Below are 20,870 nucleotides of genomic sequence, written 5' to 3'. Positions count from 1 at the left end.
AAGAGTTGCAGGAATAAAGATGCAGATGTAAAGAATGGACTTGAGGACATGGGGAGGGGGAGAGGTAAGCTGGGATGAAGTGAGACAGTGGCATGGACTTACATGCTACCAAATGTAAAATAGATAGCTAGTGAGAAGCAGCTGCATAGCACAGGGAGGGGTGGGATAAGGAGGGTGGGAGGGAGATGCAAGAGGGAGGAGATATGGGGATATATGTATATGTATAGCTGACTCACTTTGTTATAAAGCAGAAACTAACACACCACTGTGAAGCAATTATACTCCAATAAAGATGTTAAAAAAATAAACAATTTTAAAAAAAAGTTGCAGGATTTAACTAGGAACATTCAGTGTTCAGACAGAAACAGAATTTAAAGTATTTGATAACACATGTTCTGGTTGCAGCATTTGTGGCAACGCTTTTACTAGTTGGGGTTGACCTTCAAGCGTCTAGTAGAGTGTTCTTATAGCAGCATATGATGTCTCCAAAATCCTTAGCAGTGAATTATTAACTTTGGGTTAAACAGAGAGTGTCTTAATTTTCTATTATGCATTATAGTACTCTTTCTGCTAGATGCATATTCTATTTTATCTTTTAATGAGGATCTTACTTACTCCCTAAAGATATAAATTCAAATGAAGTACTATAGGTAAAAAAGTGTTAGTAATATGATCCAGATGGTCTGACAATTCTGTCTCGGTTTTTATTTATGTGGTAAGACCTGAGCAGTAACACTATATTGATGCTCTAATTAAGGCTTATATTTAATCACTTAATTTGCCTATATTGGAAACATAATTTTGCTATTTTCTCTAGCTTTTTATCACCGCTGCACTAATTGTACCCAAAAAAGCAAGCCTGACATCTTTATTGATCTATGTAATTAGTACTTAGATCATATTATAGAAAATCTTTCAGAAGTCAGGGTGCATTAGGAATAAAGAACTATTTTTATGTATTGCTATTTTAAGCAATTAGCTTCATGACCACTGTGATATTTCCCCACAGTATACCAAATATAAAGGTGACACAAAGAATTTATAACCTGTTTTGGAAGAGATTTAAATAGTTATAGGGTCTGTATATAATTTTCAAGAAATATTAAAAATTCAAATGGTACAGAGTGTGTAAAAAGTCCTCCTCCCCACTTAAATGCCCTCTATTTTTTTTATTGGAGTATAGTTGCTTTAAAATATTGTGTTAGTTTATATTGTACAGCAAAATGAATCAGCTATATGTATACATATACACCCTTTTTTGGATTTCCTTCTCATTTAGGTCACCACAGAGCACTGAGTAGAGTTCCTTGTTCTATACAGTAGGTTCTCATTAGTTATCTATTTTATACATACTATCAATAGTGTATATATGTCAATCCCAATCTCCCAGTTCATCCCACCCACCCTTTCCCCCTTGGTATCCATATATTTGTTCTCTGTGTCTGTGTCTCTATTTCTGCTTTATAAATAAGATTGTGTATACCAAGTTTTTTCAGATTCCACATATATGCATTAATATACAATATTTGTTTTCCTCTTTCTGACTTACTTCACTCTGTACGACAGTCTCTAGGTCCATCCATGTCTCTACAAATGAACCAATTTCATTCCTTTTTATGGCTGAGTAATATTCCATTGTATATATGTACCACATCTTCTTTATTCATTCCTTTGCTGATGGACATTTAGTTTGTTTCCATGTCCTGGCTATTGTAAATAGTGTTGTAATGAACATTGGGGTGCATGCGTCTTTTTGAATTATGGTTTTCTCTGGGTATATGCCCAGTAGTGGAATTGCTGAGTCATATGATAGTTCTATTTTTAGTTTTTAAAGGACTCTCCATACTGGTCTCCATAGTGGTTGTATCAATTTATATTTTCACTAACAATGCATGAGGGTTCCCTTTTCTCCACACCCTCTTAAATTTTTGTAATCAAAATAAAGAAAAAACCAAAAGATTGCTTTAGTAAATTATAGCAAGCACTCTAATAGTACATTATGCAACCATTTAAAAGGGAATTTAAAATTCTATGTAGAAATAATGAAAATGTTTATGATATGATTTTATGTATAAAAATACTGAATTAGAAAATGTGTCATAACTATAAATACAAATGTTAAATACAAAGCTTAGAAAGCAACTTGCAAAAAGATGAAAAGTTGCGATTGAGTACTAGTATTAGAGGTGACTTACTTTAATATCTTCTTCAACATTGGTAATAATGATGTCAATTAAAAGGAAAAAGTGAAAAAAATATTACAGTAATGGCGGTAGTAAATTATATTACAGATCCGTATCTACAATGTTTAAGTAACAATGATAATAGCCATTTTTTTCTTTCAGCTTTTGATAAAGAACCATGACATGTCCAATATATATGCGCTCAAGTGATTTAGAACACAATAATATACAGCAATAATTAAAAGAACATAAAGTACAGCCTTCCAAACAAACAAGTGCCAGTCTTTTATTAGGGAGTTTTGTAAAGAGTTTAAAGGTCTTTGGATCATTATCACAAATGCCAGTCCAGGTTCAATCAGCATGTAAATGAGATTGTGAATCTCTGTAGGATGTTCAGTGCACTGATGCCTATCACAGGCTTAAATATTAGAGAGTTTTAAACAGAAACTGATGAGCCTCATATATCATTGGAAGTAATTTCAAGCCCTTTGCAAAAATAAGATAAAACTTCATTTGAAGAAGTTATCAAGCAGCAGAGCATAGTTAAAACTCATTGGCCTGCTCAATCATAGGAAAGTAACAGTTTCTGTAATTTACTATAAGAAGGACTTTTGCCTAATTCAAATGTTTTCAGATAGTTTCAAAGGCTCTAATGAAAGTGAAACTCCATCTTATATAAGATTATCCCTTTCCATATATTTTCTTGATCCCTCAGTGTAATTTTAGAGGTCAAATCACCAACTTGGGAGGTTTCCATATAGTGAGAAACGGATCCAATGGCTAGAGAAAGTGGCTATTTACATGGAGTTATTTCCACAGGTAAATGGGATTCCTTGGAAATTGTTTAAATTAGTAAAAATAAACCAGTAGGAAATTGGGGAGCAGTGATTAGGTTAGGTTGACTCTATCAGAAAAGCTATTTGATTATATGGCTGTCTTACAAATAATCTATTAATGTTAATAGTATATTAGAAAAATATGTAAAAGTCAAGAATATTTGCTCTATAAGTAAAAATATTTAATGATCAGGTACCTAACCTACAGTTGAAAATGACAAAACTCAATTTTAGCTAATGTTAACTGAAAAGGGATTTATTTGAAATATAATGGAAATAATTGATGAGATACACAGATTCAAACACATCCATCTGCTATCTATAAACGGAAAAGTGAAGTTTTTCTACCTTAATTAGCAAATAAATTTTATTAAGCACTAGTCATATGTGGTGATGTATGTGGTTTTTTTTCAAGTGTTGTTTGTTTATTGGGTGTTTCAAGGTGAAACTCCAGTGTTTTCATGCTATTTTTTGTTTGTTTGTTTGTTTGTTTGGTTTGTTTTTTTTTGCACTGCGTGGGCCTCCCACTGCTGTGGCCTCCCCATTGCGGAGCACAGGCTCCGGACGTGCAGGCTCAGCGGCCATGGCTCACGGGCCCAGCCGCTCCGCGGCATGTGGGATCTTCTCGGACCGGGGCATGAACCCATGTCCTCTGCATTGGCAGGCGGACTCCCAACCACTGCACCACCAGGGAAGCCCTCATGCTATTTTTTTATTAACAATTACAAGTTAACCAATCTTGTACATTTCTGTGTGATGTAAAAAAAAAAAAAAAAAAAAGCATTTGAAACTGTATTTAAATTTATGTATTAACCTCTTTCTAGGAGCTCTGCATTATAAGAGAGTTCAACAAGAGAGTCAGAAATCTACACTCATTATTATTCATAACCTAATGAAAAATGAAAGAAAACTGAAGGAAATTTTAGCTAATTGAACACAAGAAAACAACCTACATAGAGAAAAGATGCATTCTAGTAAATTTGCACTTAAGCGTAACATTGATAATCACTCTTTGATATCAATATAAATTGGTGCACTCTTTGATAGAAGAAACTATATGGCATTTAATTTTCTTAATTTCTACAGTGGTAGTAGCAGCTTAAGTCTTATGTTCACTCTTGCTCTAACTCACTTATTTAAAATAGCCAACCATCGATTTGGCTTTGCTTTTAACGCTAAAGTTATTTGATTCAATACTAATTTACCCTGGAAACACATTTTTCACTCTGATTCTATTCCTGTAGATGCTCTTCTGAAAAAAAAATCATTTTCTTTATGAGACAAAAATGTGTTTTAGCTCTAGTTTATTTCTCAATTTTTGAAAATTAATGAGAGAATTATAAATAAGTGCAATCTAAATGTAAGCTGCAAAACAGCAAATGGGTTTCTCTCTGTGTTAACGGTTTTAAAACAAGTTTTCTTATCTTTTCTTTCTCTCTCCTCCCTTCCTCCTTCTGTTCTCATTTCTTCTTGCTTATTTTTTCTTTATTCTTTCTTCCTTCCTGCAAGCCTAAACGATCTCTCTCCATCTTGACTAAATAGATGAAATTGATTATTTCGTTATTTCTCTAAAGAGCAACATTTTTATATAGGTTAACCACAAAGTGTACTCAACTTATTCTAAAGACCTTAGTTTTATTTATTTATGTACGAAGATCCCTTTAAAGGAGAGAAGTATTTGTGACAAACAAAATTATTCGGTAAAAACTGATGTGCAAATAAAATTGACTTTCAAAATTGGGAAATAATTTGTAGCGTTATTGATAAATAACTGAGGATTTGTTAGTGTAAGTTTGAGATCATGAGCTTAATGACAAGCAAACATCCATTGATTCCAACCAATCATTTGGGACTTTTACCAAATATCGATAAAATAAAAATTTAGATTTCTGAATTATCTCGATTGTCTTGTCAAATAATGCAAGCATATAATTCCACACCTTTTATTCATTTAATGTTATCTGTTCTAGGAAAGTTTATTCTACCTATGTTAACATACTTTTCTTAAAGCATGTTGTTCTTTGTGAAACATAACAGAAGATTAGAAAATATGTCACCCATTTAAATTGGGAATATATTAAAATATTGATATATATCATTGGGTAATTCAGAGATCTGAAAGGATAGATGTTGTTAATTCAATTCAGTTCAAATATTTCAAGAGAAAGTATAGCTTTGGCGGCAAGTGTAGATTGCTCGATTATTGTTCCTTAGTAACTGTGACTTCAAACTTTAAAAAAAATTATCTGCAAATAAAACAAAATTTCACGACTGATTAACAAAGACTCACACTTCAGAGTACCTAAAACGCTCACAGTATCCATCAATAAATAGTTTTATATTACCATTGATCAAAAGCTCTTCATTGTAGCCAACTAGCTACTTACAAGGCTGCTAAGAAAAAATAGACAATTATTATTTGATTCCCTTTTTTAAGGTTTACCCTTCAAAATTTTGACTAACCACATAGAAGTCTTATCTAATGTATATTAATTTAGGCTAATTTATATTTTATATATTTATATATACAAATGAGTAAAATTTTGTAGCTAAGGTAAGTAGCTAAGAGTGATTCCCTGTGAAATTCATACTGAAATTATTTAAAGCCCTTTCTAATTAAGCATGACTTTTGGTTGTAAAGTACTATTCAACTGCAACTTGTAATACATCATCAAAAGTAATTTGTCAATCTCTACAATAAAACTACCTGCTTATGCAATTTGGCAAAAGCCCTTTCCAAGAAATAGTAGAAATCCTGAGCACTCACAAGATGGCAGTAGTGTAACATTAATGTTAATAATGTCTATTATTCATAAGAGAAAACAAACAAAACCTTGAGTCTCCAAATAGAGAAAATACCTTAAAACACTAACCATGGGAGTCAGGTCTAAATATAGAAAATAATCAGAAAAGTAGATGAATTTGACATAAATATATTAAGCCGCAGGCAGGCAGCTTAAATGCAATGATTCTTCCTTGCCCCAATTTATTTTTTGCTGATTTGTTTTTTCATAAGGAGGTGATACAAAAGAAGGCTGCTCCTTATCCTTTCCTCTCCAATGTAAGCTGGTAGAAGAGAGTGATTTCCTGGATCTATTTTTCACAATTTAGTTTTACAATTCCAACAACCACAGTAAAACTCTATATGGAACAAAAACATAAAAACATACTTTGTTTTCAAATTTTGATAGAATGTAAGAACAAGTGAAAGCACACAGCACAGTTGCTGGTGACAGATAGACGCATGTAGAAATAGTGGCTTCCTCACTTTTGGTGTGTTACTTAAATTCTCTAAGCCTTAGTTTCCACGGCCATAATATGGAAGTAATAGGACCTACCTTTCAGGACAACCTTAACAAATGACACATAGCTATTATTATTGTCATAACATAGCCGTAACTCTTGATGTAAACTTCCAGAATATACTCAAATGATGCATTTTCTATCAGCTTCAAGAACTTTCAGCAAAGATGATTGTATTTCCATGTCCCTTTGTGGCAAAATTTACTGCATTGTTTCCCTGGGACGATCCCACTGCTGGTGTGATTACCATTCCTTCAATTTATTCCTTTATTCTATCTTAATTATTTGTCTAGTCTTGTAGATTCCAATATGTTGTTATTATAGGGCCTTCTCAGATTGTCTTTTAATCAGTTCTTTACTATTTATCTGCACTTATCTTTCCATTACTGTTGACCGTTTTTTACTCCAAGCAACACTTTTGAGTTCCTTTCTCTTTTTCCGTTACATCCAGTCGATCTTAGAGTTTTTGAGAAAAAAAAAAATAAGCCTCTATTTTGTTGTCTGTTTTATTACCAAATTGTCCTAATTCACATATATGTCCAGATTGCTGCTAAATATTAAGGAAAGAACTTTGTGTACTCTTGTTCTGCTAGACATATTCATGTAAAATAGATAATGTATTGTGTAATTCTGGGCTTAGAAGTATAGTTTTCCATTTGGTTGTTGGATAAAATCCTAAATATGGTTTAGTATCACTAACTGAAATATATTGATAACATATGCAAAATCACACATATAAAAATAATTCATCTCGAGGAATTATCATAAAATAAACACACCTGTGTAACCACTGCTAATGTCAAGAAATAAAAATATACCTCACAAGCATGTTTCATGCTTTATCCAATTATACCTTCACTCCTCCACTCCTCCCTAAAAGTAATCACTACTGATTTCTAAAGCCATAGATTTGTTTTGCCTGTTTTGGAACTTCATATGAATGGAATCATACATTTGATTAAGTTTTTATATTTGGCTCTTTCTAGTTAACATTATGTTAACATGTGTGATTTATCTTGACTTTTGTATAGCTATAGTCCATTCCATTCCATTGGTGTAAACCAGTGTGCTAAATGAAGAAACTAAAAGATATGTACCCACTCTATGGAAATTTAGGTTGTTTCAAGTTTGGAGCTATTATGAATAATGCTGCTATGAACAATTTTTTAATTACTTTTGAGAATTCGTGTGTGTTCACCTAGAGGTGAAATTCCTATATCCACAGCATATTGCATATGTTCAACTTTGTTAGGAATTGTAAGAGTCTTCCAAAGTTGTAATATCAACTTATGTTCTCATAAGCAGTCTGTGAGAATTCAAATTGCCCCACAGATTGTCCATATTTTAAATTTTGGACATCCCAGTGACTATATAGTCTCATCTCAGTATGAGGTTTATTAGAAAATTTTTTAAATAAAATGTTTCAAACATTTAGAAAATTGGGAAAAACTACGCAGTTAACTCCCGCATAGTCACCATACAGATTCTACAATTAGTATTTTACAGTATTGCCTTCAAAACATATTTATCCACCAATCAGTCCCTATAGCCATCCATCAGCCAATCTTAAATTTTTATTGTGATTCAAGATAAGTTACAGACCTTAACATACAACCCCTAAATACTTTGGCATGCCTATCTAGAAACTAGAATTTGTTATGTTTATTTTTGGGGGGAGAGAAAATAAAAGTAAATAAAATCCACAAATCTTAAATTTATCAATACTTGAGTTTTGACCAATGTAAGAACTGTGTAAGTTGAAATCCTATAAATATATAGAAGAGCACAGTCACTCCAGAAAGTTCCCTCATACCCCTTCCCAGTAATTCCCAGTCCTACATCTCCCACAAGAGGTATCTATTTGTCTGTGCTAGAATTTCAAATTAATGTAAAAATCTGTACTTATCTATGTATACAACTTGATGAGTTTGGGGATAAATATATACCGTAAGAACATCACCACTATCAAGGCCATAAACATATCCTCACTTCCTATAGTTGTCTCCCACCCTCTTTATTATTATTATTTTTAATAGATCTTTATTGGAGAATAATTACTTCATAATACTGTGTTAGTTTCTGTTGTACAACAAAATGAATCAGCTATATGTATACATATACCCCTATATCCCCTCTCTTGTGAGCCTCCCTCCCACCCTCCCTATCCCACCCCTCTAGGTCGTCGCAAAGCAATATTATTATTATGTGTGTGTGGTAAGCACTTCTACCTTCTTAGCAAACTTTAAGTATACAACGCAGTTTTGTTACCTATAAGCACTATGCCATATAGATTTCTGGAAGATGTTTATCTTCTATAACTGAATAACCAAATGATAACATGGCATATTGGAAATTGGCAGTTACTGTACTATTACTTTTTTTTACCATACTGGATGGAGCATTGAACATGTTTTGGCTAAGTCTTATCTACCTTGGGATAAAAACATTTCTGTTTATTTTTACCATATGCCTACAGTTTCCAGAAATGATAGCTTAATTAGGAATTGATACTAATAGATGTATACTGATCATCTTGATAAATAAGAAAATATTTTCTACTTGAACTATATTTTTGTTTTCCCTCCAAGGTATGTATTTATGCCATACCAATTTTTGAAAAATATGATGCTATAACTATTCTAGTTCATAATTATACTAAAAACTGATAGTTTCAGCCTTGCCCTCAAGTTACAAAAATAACTGGTAGAATAGTGAAAAGTGGGCTATTAGATAGAAAAATTTGTAACCAAAAAGCATATTTACTAAATCAAATTGTTTTTATTCTCAAATTATTAAAATAGATACGTTCATATAGCTAGAGATTCATTTATCCATTGCCCTCAAACTTGATAACTGAGTTTAAAATGTCTATTTTTTAAGCTCTACCAAATGTCTAATTCAATGCTTTATGATAAATCACAAAGCACCTGTAAGATAAAATGTTATCCATAACTATTGTCATATTCTTTCTAAAATCTAATTCACATAAGACTGAATCAAATACAACCAGAGGTGCTGCACTGACATTAATTGGAAGGCAGCATGGTAGTGAGGCAACAGCTCTGAACTTAAAGTACACTCGATTTCGATTACAGTACCAGTTCTCTAAATGTCTCTGTGTGTAGATTTGAGAAGCATCACTTCAACTCTCTGATCCTTCATCTTTCTGTTAAATGAAAGACCTCAAGTAAATCCTTTCTACAGCCACTTAAAAATCTAAGCCATTATGATTTAGTATTCTACATTTCTATAGGATTATTTTTCCATATCTGGTTTTTAGAGCTCCAAAATGATTTTTTTATTCCCTATACTACAATAACAAAAGCAACCAAACATTGTTTATGTCTTTGTAAAATATTTAAGCCCACACTTGAATAGCCTATTAATGTCTAAAACAAAACCACCATTTCACCATTTAACAGAAATCCTGCTGTTAATGACCCTGTCCATAATTTACATCACCATTATCACAGACTCTGTCATATTAAACCTCAGAAATCATCTCAAGTTTATTTCTCATTTTTAAGTTACCCAAAGTCCTGTTGATTCTTCATTCCATACCAATAGGTATTCCTTCCATGCCAGTTCTTTCTGACAACTCCCATATCTGCTCATGCTTCAAATACTGTATTATGTTGAATCAATCCCATCTCCAGCCATCTTCCAATCCACTCTGTGGATTGCCCAGCTAAATATCACTTCTGTAGTTTTAATTTTTTTTATAAAATCCCAAATCTGACATTTTCATTGTTCCTTCCTCAGCTTTCATTTTTTAGATATTGTGTAATTTTGAATAAAACACTCAAAAAAGTTTTCCTTTAATTTTTAATATACAGTAGATATTTAAAATATGCACAGCAGTAAAATAGTAAATACACAAGTATGCAACATTTTACATTAGTTTATGATGCAAATTGCATCGTTTTTATTAATGTGTCATCCTTGGAAATTACCATAACCCCTGCTGGATTTACATTTAAGATGATTGCTTCATGATCACTTTCAGAGTGATCAACTCAGCAGGTTTTTAATAATCTACAAACTTTATAAAATCCACTTTCTACAGTTAAGTCTACTGCTTTTAGAATAAAAGGCCAACTAATATAAATGATTATTTTATTCCAAAAGAACTAGAGCGATGTTTTAACCTTAAAACTCATATTAATAACGTATGCTGAATGAGAACTATTTATTTCAACACATGTAAAAAAAATTAATCTTAAAGTTATGTTAAAAATATCAAAGAAGAGTCATTCGTTTTCTAAATGATGCACCAGGGCTCCAATTTCTGAATGTTCACAGGTATGAATAACTTAAGTGATGGGGATTTTAGATATAAATATATGTACCTACATTATACACATTATAAAGAGTTACATGTTTTTTTCATGCCAATAATTTTTATTTGTAAAAATGACCATACTAATTTCTCAATATGTCACCCCAACAAAGTGATAGTATAGAAAACCCTAGCATTCTTTATCTATTTGCAAATTTTAAATTAATAGCTTCATATTTTAAAAGTACATGTTAAATATTTATTGAGAATCTACTATGTGCAGAATAATATGCTAGAAAACATTAGAGGTTGGCAATGTTTTAAAGATCTGACACAAGAGTATAATATCCTTACAAAAATTACTTAAAATTGAAACCTTTATACCCATCTCTGCACCTCTAAATTTTTCTATAAATATTGAAAACAGAATTAATTATTCCAGTTATTTTTACAAAGATGAATATTTTCCAAAATATTTCTTTTAACCAGCAACTCTTTCCTTAATTTTATAGAAGTTTTATGTGCATTTCATATTTATGTCTTACACAGTTTGTCTATTGTCAATGTAAATGATTGTCATTATTTTAGGATTTAAGTTATGTTTACTTGATTATATTTGAAACCAAAAAGAAACATTTGTTAGGTACTTGCCTATTTAATTATATTAAATTTTCAAAGCTTTGACTCATAAAAGACAAATATTCTAGTCTTTACTCAACCATTTCAAAAACAAAACATTAACTATGGCAGTAGCTCATATTTTGAGCATCATGAGTAGTTAATTATAATTGCAGCATAAACTCATTTTGACAGAAACTTACTATTTTCTTGCTTTTTTTTCACTACATAAAAAGGAGGCAGAAAAATTGCAAAACAGGTCTAGAATAGTGAAGAAATAAAACTGCAACACATGCAGGATCTTTTATGGAACAAATCTTGAATTTACAGAATAACAAGGGGTAGAAAGTAGAATGGACCAGATCAAAATTAGGGCTTTCTATTAAATTGTAGAATGTGTGGAATATATTTGAGTTTGTGGGGATAAACCCAAGTAAATTTGAAAGATCTTTCTCTTGTCTTTAATTTTCCAGGTGAAAGTTTCAAGGTTCTAAAAGCACAATGAAGGGAAATGTACTTTGGGAAGCACCAATGTGCTTTTCAACACTTTACGCAGTGCGATAGCAGCTGGAATTTATGTGCCAGAGAATAAGTTGTGGAGGGAAATAATAAATGTCGATCCTGTAGTGCTTGGGTTTCTGTTGCTTATGAATTTCTCGGCATTTAGTAGGCCCAAAGAGGCTGACAACTTTCTACTTCTCACTCATTTTGGTATTACATTGATACAGTGCTTTTGCATTCAGAAAATACACACACATACACAGTTTTAGGTGTACACATAAATTAACATTTATTTAGAACTAAAACAATTTTTTTTATTTGAGTTTGGTACTTCAATGGGTAAATACATTTATCCTTTTGAGAAAACGTTATGGGCAACATTTTGTGAAAAATTTTCTTGTTGAAAAATGTTGTTTTCTCTCATGAATTTAACCAGATACAAAAATCTAGGGTCACATTTGGTTTTCCTCAGATTTTGTAAATATTTGTGTATTCTTTCTTACCTTTCAATATTGAAAATGAGGTGTCTATTAACATCTATTACTCAGTCCTTTTAGGTAAAAATAAGTTCTCTTTCTCTGAAAGTTTGTATCTAACTTAATCTAACAAATTCTTACTAACAGATATGTGATTTTAAATATTATTTTTGTTAAAAAATAAGGGCTTTAAAATAATTCTGTGAAAGCTATCTTTGAAACTGAATTTATTCCAAATTTAAAATTTTGATTAATATTTTGTCCTTTCTGTTAGTAATCTTTTAGCAAAAATATACAACTTGACTAATTGTATGATTGCTCCCATTAATGTTTCTATTAATGTAACAAAATTAAGATTTTAGAATAATGATTACAATATTAACATATTCAAGAGAAATACAACACTAAAATGTAATTATGAAGTGAAATATGAATTGATCATGTAATCTTTAAGAAGTTAGAATACAATTTTGAATGATAAGGTGAGCACTCTTTTTTCTTTAATTAATATTTATTGAATGCCAAATGTTACTTTCCAAACACTGTTAAAACTCTAAGGCAGTACAACAAAACATAAAACAACGTTTCTTATCTCAGAATTTAACATCCAGTTGGGAAGAGATAAACAATGACCACTTTAACAACAACAACACCAGCAAAAATATATTTTCAGATAAATAAACAATTGGGAGCAGTCAATGTTTTTCTTGAAGAGGATTTTTATCACCTGTACATAAGCACAGGTGATATTGTGAAGTTATAATTTCTGACACAGTTGAAGTATAATGGAGATTTGCTGCATGGGCAATAAATAAAATATCCTTTAAATGAAAATAAAAATATATTTTATAGATAAAACAATAATATATTAGTTTTTTTTCTTTTATTTCCTTTTATGTTTCACATGTTTTGAGCAAAAAAAATCTATTAATTATTTTAGTTAAGAAAGAAACAGAACTAATGTAATTCCTTAAATTATAATCTCATGGCCTTTTGTGCCGTTTATCTACAAAGAGCCTCCCTAAGAATACACTCCGGTTGGATGTGTTAGTATGATTGCAATGTACAGAAGAAATTTGGGAAGACAGCTCAAAATCCAGGCGATATTAATTTCATTCAAATTTAGTTTCTAATACATGTTTTTAATAGCGTTGTGGGTTACTTAACGTTGAGGATGATGGGATGGCTGAAATACCTCTGCCTATAATGATTTCATGACCTATATTTTTGACAAGGTGATGGACTAAAAAATTAAGTGAAATTATTCTCAATAAAAACCCAATAAATATAGGACAATTTTTGAGTCCACCTTTTATAAAATAACATTTGCATAAATAGATGCATTTTTATTATAGTTTTCGTTTAAAAATAAATATAATGGCCATAATTTAAAGGTAATTATTTTGCAATTGTTAACCTCAATTATTAGCTAGATAATAAAAGTTTATTTTACTAAATCTTATGAATTTAATTAATTTAATATCATGTCTATCACTGTCTAACTAGATCTTGAATGTCATTTCATTGGACATGTTTGATATTTACTAAGATATAAAGCGTTTGGATCTGAGACTTGATCAGAAGGACACTGAGATTTTCCACTGCATCACTGTTGTCATCCAGATAGCAGTGACAAAAGCATGGCATTAACCACCTGCCTGCAGACAAAATGGGGCCAATTGGCAAATGTACAATACAGGCATTTTAAAGTTCATTAGCAAAGAGCTGGCAAGCAGCAGCAATTTTCCCTGATAAAAATCCCTTGATCTTTTTAGAGGAAATGTCTTTTAATTGTATGTAGGAGTTCAAATGGACCACAAACCACTATAGCATATCAAGTCTCTATACAATCTTGCTACAGTTTAAGTGTAGAATTTTCATTACTTCTAATTTAGTTAATTACACTTTACCTACCTAAATTCCCATGGCTGTTTTCATTGGATGCAGCAGTTAATTGCCTTGTTCCAAAGAGACATTATTGTGAGCTATTAAACTACTACTGTTCTTAGTTTCATAATGGTTGCTTCCATTCTTATTTTGAATGGATTCCTGTGTCAGGGTCTTAGAAGCCATTAAAGAGAATAGAATATGTAAGTTCTAATTCAGTCCTAAAATTTTTAATGTGTGAATTATGATGTGTACAATTTTTTGAAATGTTTTATCAGTTATCATAGTTTTTGTACTAATGTACTGTAAATTAAATTTCTGTATTTTCTCTTAATTTAGAATGCAAGTATATGGTATATATGTGTATGCACAAATTACTTTAATAAATAAGCAAGGAATTACATAAAAATGAAAGTTCATTAATAGATTATAATATTGAAATTAAGCAGAATGTATAGCAATTATAATCTGACACAGGTTATATTTATTACATGGCAATGGTAATTAAGCATAAATAGGATACATTTCATGTAAATGATAATTTCACTTTTAAATAAATTTAGAAACAAAGTATATTTGGGGAGGCATGTATAGAAGAGAAAAATTGAACAATTAAAAAAAAATCAGTTCTAAGATCATGCTTAAGACTCCTTAACTCATGCTGATGTAGACAAATGGTCTTTTCCACCCTTTTAGGATCTAGTGTATAGGAACATAGGAACAGGGAGTGCCTAAATTTTGGAAGTCTTGATGACAAATTGATACTCTGCCTCCTTCTCCACAGCTCCTAGCCATACCAGAGAGGAGCATCAGCAATTGCTTCCCTTACCACCAATGACTACGCACTATTTAGTGGGTGCCTGGGACTCAGGTTTCTAATACCACAGTCAAAAAAAGGTGGGAGGGGGAGAGGATGACAACTTCAGAAATTAAGAAGATACTATTTTGTTTGGGTTTCTAGCAGCTGCCTTAGTGGGTCTCCCCATACCAGGATAGTAGTGCATTCTTCGCTGTCTCAACTCTAAATGTCATTTTCAATGTCAGCTCCTATGACAAATTTAATAACAATCATTTTTCCTTCCATAGCAGCTCTTTCTCCTATCATATTTTTGCTAGTTAATTTCAAATTAATATGGAAAGTTTGATCAAAGCATTCAATTAGACATCTCTCTCCCTCCAACCTTCTCTACTACTACTTTTATGAAACCATAAGATCCCCTTTGATCCTCCAAGCAGGAAGTGATCATTGTTTTCTCTGACTCCATTGTTGTGTATTTGTATGTTTCATAACATTTGCCAATTTTCTGTCTTGTTAGATTTGTGCAAAAATCTTCTCTCTCTTCCTAGATTGTAAACTGTCAGAAGCCCAATACTTCTTCATTTCCTTTCTCCTAATTGTCACTGAATCATGTTAATAAATGGATGATTAAATATCTTTTTCAAATATATTTAAGAGATGATTTAACCATATGCTTCATCCAAACCATTGGCTAATTCTAACGCTGGTATTGGCAATAGGCTGTTTTGTGAAAAGTATGAAACCCTATATGACTATCATCTTTTGGAAATCAAGTTTCTCTTCCCAGATAATACTGGAATCAGCAATTATCAACATTTTGCAATGTAAAGAAGTTTACTCAAAAAGTGTTATTTTATTAGTGGTTTTGCTGGGTAAGTGGGGATAGGTTTGTAGCCAAAATAATTTGTTAAGACCCAAACTGATAAGTCATTTCAAACCTAACTTTTCCCTAGGCTACTCTGGGATGAATTGTTCTCTTATGTTCTTCTGGGCTATCCTAGGTTAGAATCCTGGGAAACTGACTCTGAGACACAGACTATTTTTCAGGAAATATACTAGGGAGTGTTTTCTAAAAAAGAAAAAAACTGGGCAAAACGAGAAATTTTGAACTGCAATTCAGCTCCAACAAAGGGCTCAGCTGATCCAACATCCTACTTGAACTGGGATGTCGCTGTAGACTTTCCTGAACTGAAGCAAGGAGAAAGAGATTTTATACTCCTGGTTAGGTTATCACAAAGAAAGGCACAGCCTTAAGTGAAGGAGCTCTTTTCAGTGGGAAGCAGTAACCCACAAAAAACTCAGCAGCCAAACCTCTTGGCAGCTGAGGAAAACAGTGCCTAAGGCAGCGAACTGAGGCACACAACAGTATCTACTACATGGGTTCCTCCCCACACACATAAATCCGCCTCCTGTCTCCAGCCTTCACACCTTCCAGATTTTTGAAATCTGGGTTTACCTGCCTCTCCATCAATTCCACAGGGGGAAAAAAATAAATCCTCTTTTTGTGTTTCATCACACCAGTTCTCACCATGCCGTTCAAGTTGGGAATGGCTTTTATGAAGATGATAACACTTTATAAAACATCTTTTGTCTAATAACAACCTTGGGTGTGATGCAGATTATAACTAATAAATTATATTTTCTCTTTAAATATAGAAAATTCTTCACAAACTAAAATTTCATTCATTTGAAAACTCTACTAAGCACAATTTATTCCTTTGGATATACATAACAAACTAACTTAGAAAGATAAAGAATGAATCTTAAATTTGTACTCTTTTTTGCATTTCATTGAGGGAAAGGAGACTGGGTATTTGAAGATGGTCTCTGGGATGGCAGTGAGACTCAGGAAGGTAGGAGTCAATGACTTTTGTATGAGTGACAAAGCCAAAATAGTGAATAACAGAAGCTCATTTGTGTGAAAATTATTTTCCTGAATGCCTAAATATTTATTTAGTCCTAAATTAGTTTTTAGCAAATTGAAATTGTACAGGAAAATTATATATTGAACTAGATAATGACTCCCAGTACCAAGCTTGTTCAGACAGTATACATATTTAGCATTTCTACATGAAAGCAGTAAACTAAAGGGTGTCACAGCTGATTGCCTTTCACAAAATACCAGATAAAGATGGGTCCAAAGATATCAAAACACAAATTTAGGCAGTATCTTGTCTACATAAGTATCCTACTAACATCATACTTTGAAATAAATAATGTCTTTAGTGGTGAGTTAGAGAAGATTCCAAAGGGCTGAGCTAAACCACTTCTTGAGAGAAATTTATTCTTGGTTACCTGCACTGTTTCTGCCCATTTCTGTTTTCAAATTTGGTGTGTGTGTGTGTGTGTGTGTGTGTGTGTGTGTGTTTCCCCAACTCGGGGGCTGATTTAATCCTGAATATTTTAATGTACTACTCAGTACAAATGTGTAATAAGAGGTCTCTTAATTAGGCCAATCTTACTCTTCTGTGGATATACTCAACCTTGCTTTTTCTTTGTGAGACATGGCCTTTTGCTTTCCTATTCCTTGATACCACACTGAACACCCAAGAGTAAATGTTTAGTCCCAACCATCTGGCTCTTATTGCTTAACAAGTAACAAACCACACTTTTCCTTTAATTCTCATTTAAGGTTAGAAATATTTAAAAATTTTGCATATATAGCAATTAATAGATCATGTTTCAGCTCTTGTCAATAATGTAAATTGCAACAATAAAATACATTCTGAATTTACTTAAAAGTATTACTTATAGGGGCTTCCCTGGTGGTGCAGTGGTTAAGAATCTGCCTGCCAATGCAGGGGTCGCAGGTTCGTGTCCCGGTCTGGGAAGATCCCACATGCCGCGGAGCGTCTGGGCCTGTGAGCCATGGCCGCCGGGCCTGCGCGTCCGGAGGCTGTGCTTTGCAATGGGAGAGGCCACAACAGTGAGAGGCCCGCGTACCGCAAAAAAAAAAAAAAAAAAAAAAGTATTACTTATATTTACAGTCCTACATTGGTTCATGTTATAAAATGTATTCCACAACTTCAGAGACAGGGCTAAAAAGAACTATTTTGCTTTATGTACCTATGTGTGTGTATATATGTGTGAATAGAGTAGCAACTCTGCACTATTAAATTTCAAAACTATTATACATAGCTATGATTTCCAGGACCCAAACAGTGTTTACTCACTTAAGAAATAATTTATTGTTAGATATATGTTATCTTGGTTCACTTTTTTAACCATCTTAGTATAACCTGGGCATCAAAAGACCTTATAAGCACTTAGGGCAAACAAGATTTCATTAATATCACTATCCTAATTTTGTTTTCCCATTTTTTCATAGGATCAAATCTTGTCCTCCAAAACATATATATTTATCTGTACATATTTCACCATAAAAAGAGCACTTGTTGCAAACCCCAGAGGGGTCTTAAGTTGCATCTCTAAACCCATCTGCTCTGCCATTAATTGTTTCCTTTCAAACAGTTCCACTATTGCTGCACTCTGTACCTTTGGATGAGATTCTAGTCCCCTGATCTGTCTCTTAGCACTACTACTCTTGATGGTCTTTGCTGAGTGACACAGCAGCTGGTGGGTCCTGCCCTGAAAAGGTATATGAATAATTTGAGGCGTAAATTTCAAATGATTTACTACAGTCATACTATTAAAAGTCATGATATTTGAGGCTTCCCATGTACTATGAAATGCAAACACTTCTTTCAGAGTTAACCTCACTGGCAGTTGTGAAGGTGATTGAGGTAGTGTTTCAATAGCAAGATTGTTTGGGTACTGAAGTGTTGAGTTTATTGAGATAATTATTTTAGTTCTCTCTCTCTCTTTCTCTCTATCAAAGCAGGGGAAGCAGAATTTCTGTTGAAAAATTTTTCATATTGGGTACCTCTAGAAAACATTCTTGTGTTCTAGAGAAAAACAATAACACTTGACTTCCTTATACATTATTTCAGTTTAGTATTATATATTTTATTTTTGAATTGTGTGGCTGAGGACTGGTGTATGTTTCCAATATTTAGAGCTGCTTAAGATTTTCTGATTAACCCTAACTTCTTTCTAATTCTGAATATGCTGTACCCCTCCATGTCTTCATGCATTTGTAAACTTTTGTGTGTGTGTGCCTGTATGTATGTATACGTGCATCTTAATATTTTGCGTAAATCTAAACAGAGAAATGTGTAGAAACACAAAAAGAGAAAAAAAGGTAATCACATAATTACAAAAGGCTATTATTATAGCTACACATTATTATAATACTTGTTATATTATAAAACAAGAAAGGTGAATGTGTCAGATTAACACTGTTTTCCTGCAGATCTATCTTTTCAGAGAAGAACTAAGTGTAGAGAAAATATGATCAAGTTAAAAGGCAAGTTTTGAATGGATCATTAGAAGGTGATGAAATGTTTCACTTTTAAAAATGAAAATAAAAATGTATAGGGCAGTGCTTGGCTTTTAATTACACCTCAGCCTAAATCTGCTCACGTACAAACCTGGCTTGTTGATTGAGTTGTTTCATTAACAATATGAAATGAGACACATGAAACACTTGGGAAAACAGTGAGATTTAGAAGCAAAGAGTAAATTCAAAGAGATGATTTGAAGGTTATGTGGTAAAAGTTCAGTTTCTCCAACTAATTAGGGCTGCTGGGACTATTATATGTTTATATATTTAGTTTCTAGGTCAAATTAAGTTTAGCGGCTTATTCTTTAACCAAATGAAAAATAAAGTTAATAAATATTTTACAATTATTTTCTCTTGGTAATCTGTCACCATTTATTACTTCCTTCTTCCTTTCTTTTTTTTGGCAAACAGAAAAACAGTGGTTAAAATTAATTTGAACTATTTAATTTGCATATTTTAAATTTCCATTTTTAGAAGTTTATTTAATAAATTTTAATATGATATATCACTTAAATGCTGACTGTACTTTTATAATTAAAATCTAATTAAATTAAATTACCCACCATAAATTCTTTGACATTCAAAAGTCTTTGATCAAGAAAAATAGGTTGTAAAAGAACTAAATGCAATATTGTGTTACCTAATAATTTTATATCCAGAGTTGACACCCTAACAGAATTACTGCACTGGTTATGATCAGTGAAAGTTATTTTGATTCCACCACATGTCTATGTTACTTTTATGGGAATTGTACTTTCCCAATTTCTAAGTCTCTCTATTTCTTTTGTTTTTTAACACTTTTAATTGTGTCAATGAATAGGCATACAAAAAAGGAAATAAAACAAATATGCAGGTTAACTTATATTACACTTTACATGAGTGTAAAGTTGTTACACTTATGTAACAACTTCTTGGGTTACAATATAAAATATTATCAGAACTCCAGATTTTTTCCACTGTCCCTGACAGATATCAAAACCCACTTTACCTGACAGAGATAATCATTGCTGCCTTTTTGGTAATCATTTCCTTCAGCCACCTAAATATACATTCTTATAAAATGTTGCTTTGGTTTTGCCTATTTGAAACCACCAACTCCAAATGTTAGTAAGGATATGGACCAACAGGATTTCTCATCCATTGCTGGTGGGAATTCAAATGGTACAGATACTTTGAAAGACAGTTTGGTGATTTCTTACAAAACTAAACAAAGTATTACCATATAACTCAGCAATCGTGCTACTTGGCATTCACCCAAAGGAGCTGAAAACTTAGGTCCACTCAAAAGCCTGCACATGGATGTTTACAGTAGCTTTATTCATAATTGCTGAAACTTGGAAGCAACCAAAATGTCTTCTAGTACATGAACTGATAAACTGTGGTATATCAAGACAATATTATACAGCACTAAAAAGAAATGAGCTATCAATCCATGGAAAGATATGGAGAAATCAAATGCATATCACTAAGTGAAAGAAGCCAATTTGAAAGGCTACAAACTGTATGATTCCAAATCTATGACATTCTGGAAAAGATACATTTATAGTGACAATGAAAAGATCAGTCACTGATAAGGGTGCAGGTGA

This window comes from Delphinus delphis, chromosome 5 (assembly GCF_949987515.2).
Source record: "Delphinus delphis chromosome 5, mDelDel1.2, whole genome shotgun sequence".
Lineage (NCBI taxonomy): Eukaryota > Metazoa > Chordata > Mammalia > Artiodactyla > Delphinidae > Delphinus > Delphinus delphis.
This window is presented reverse-complemented; position numbering follows the sequence as displayed.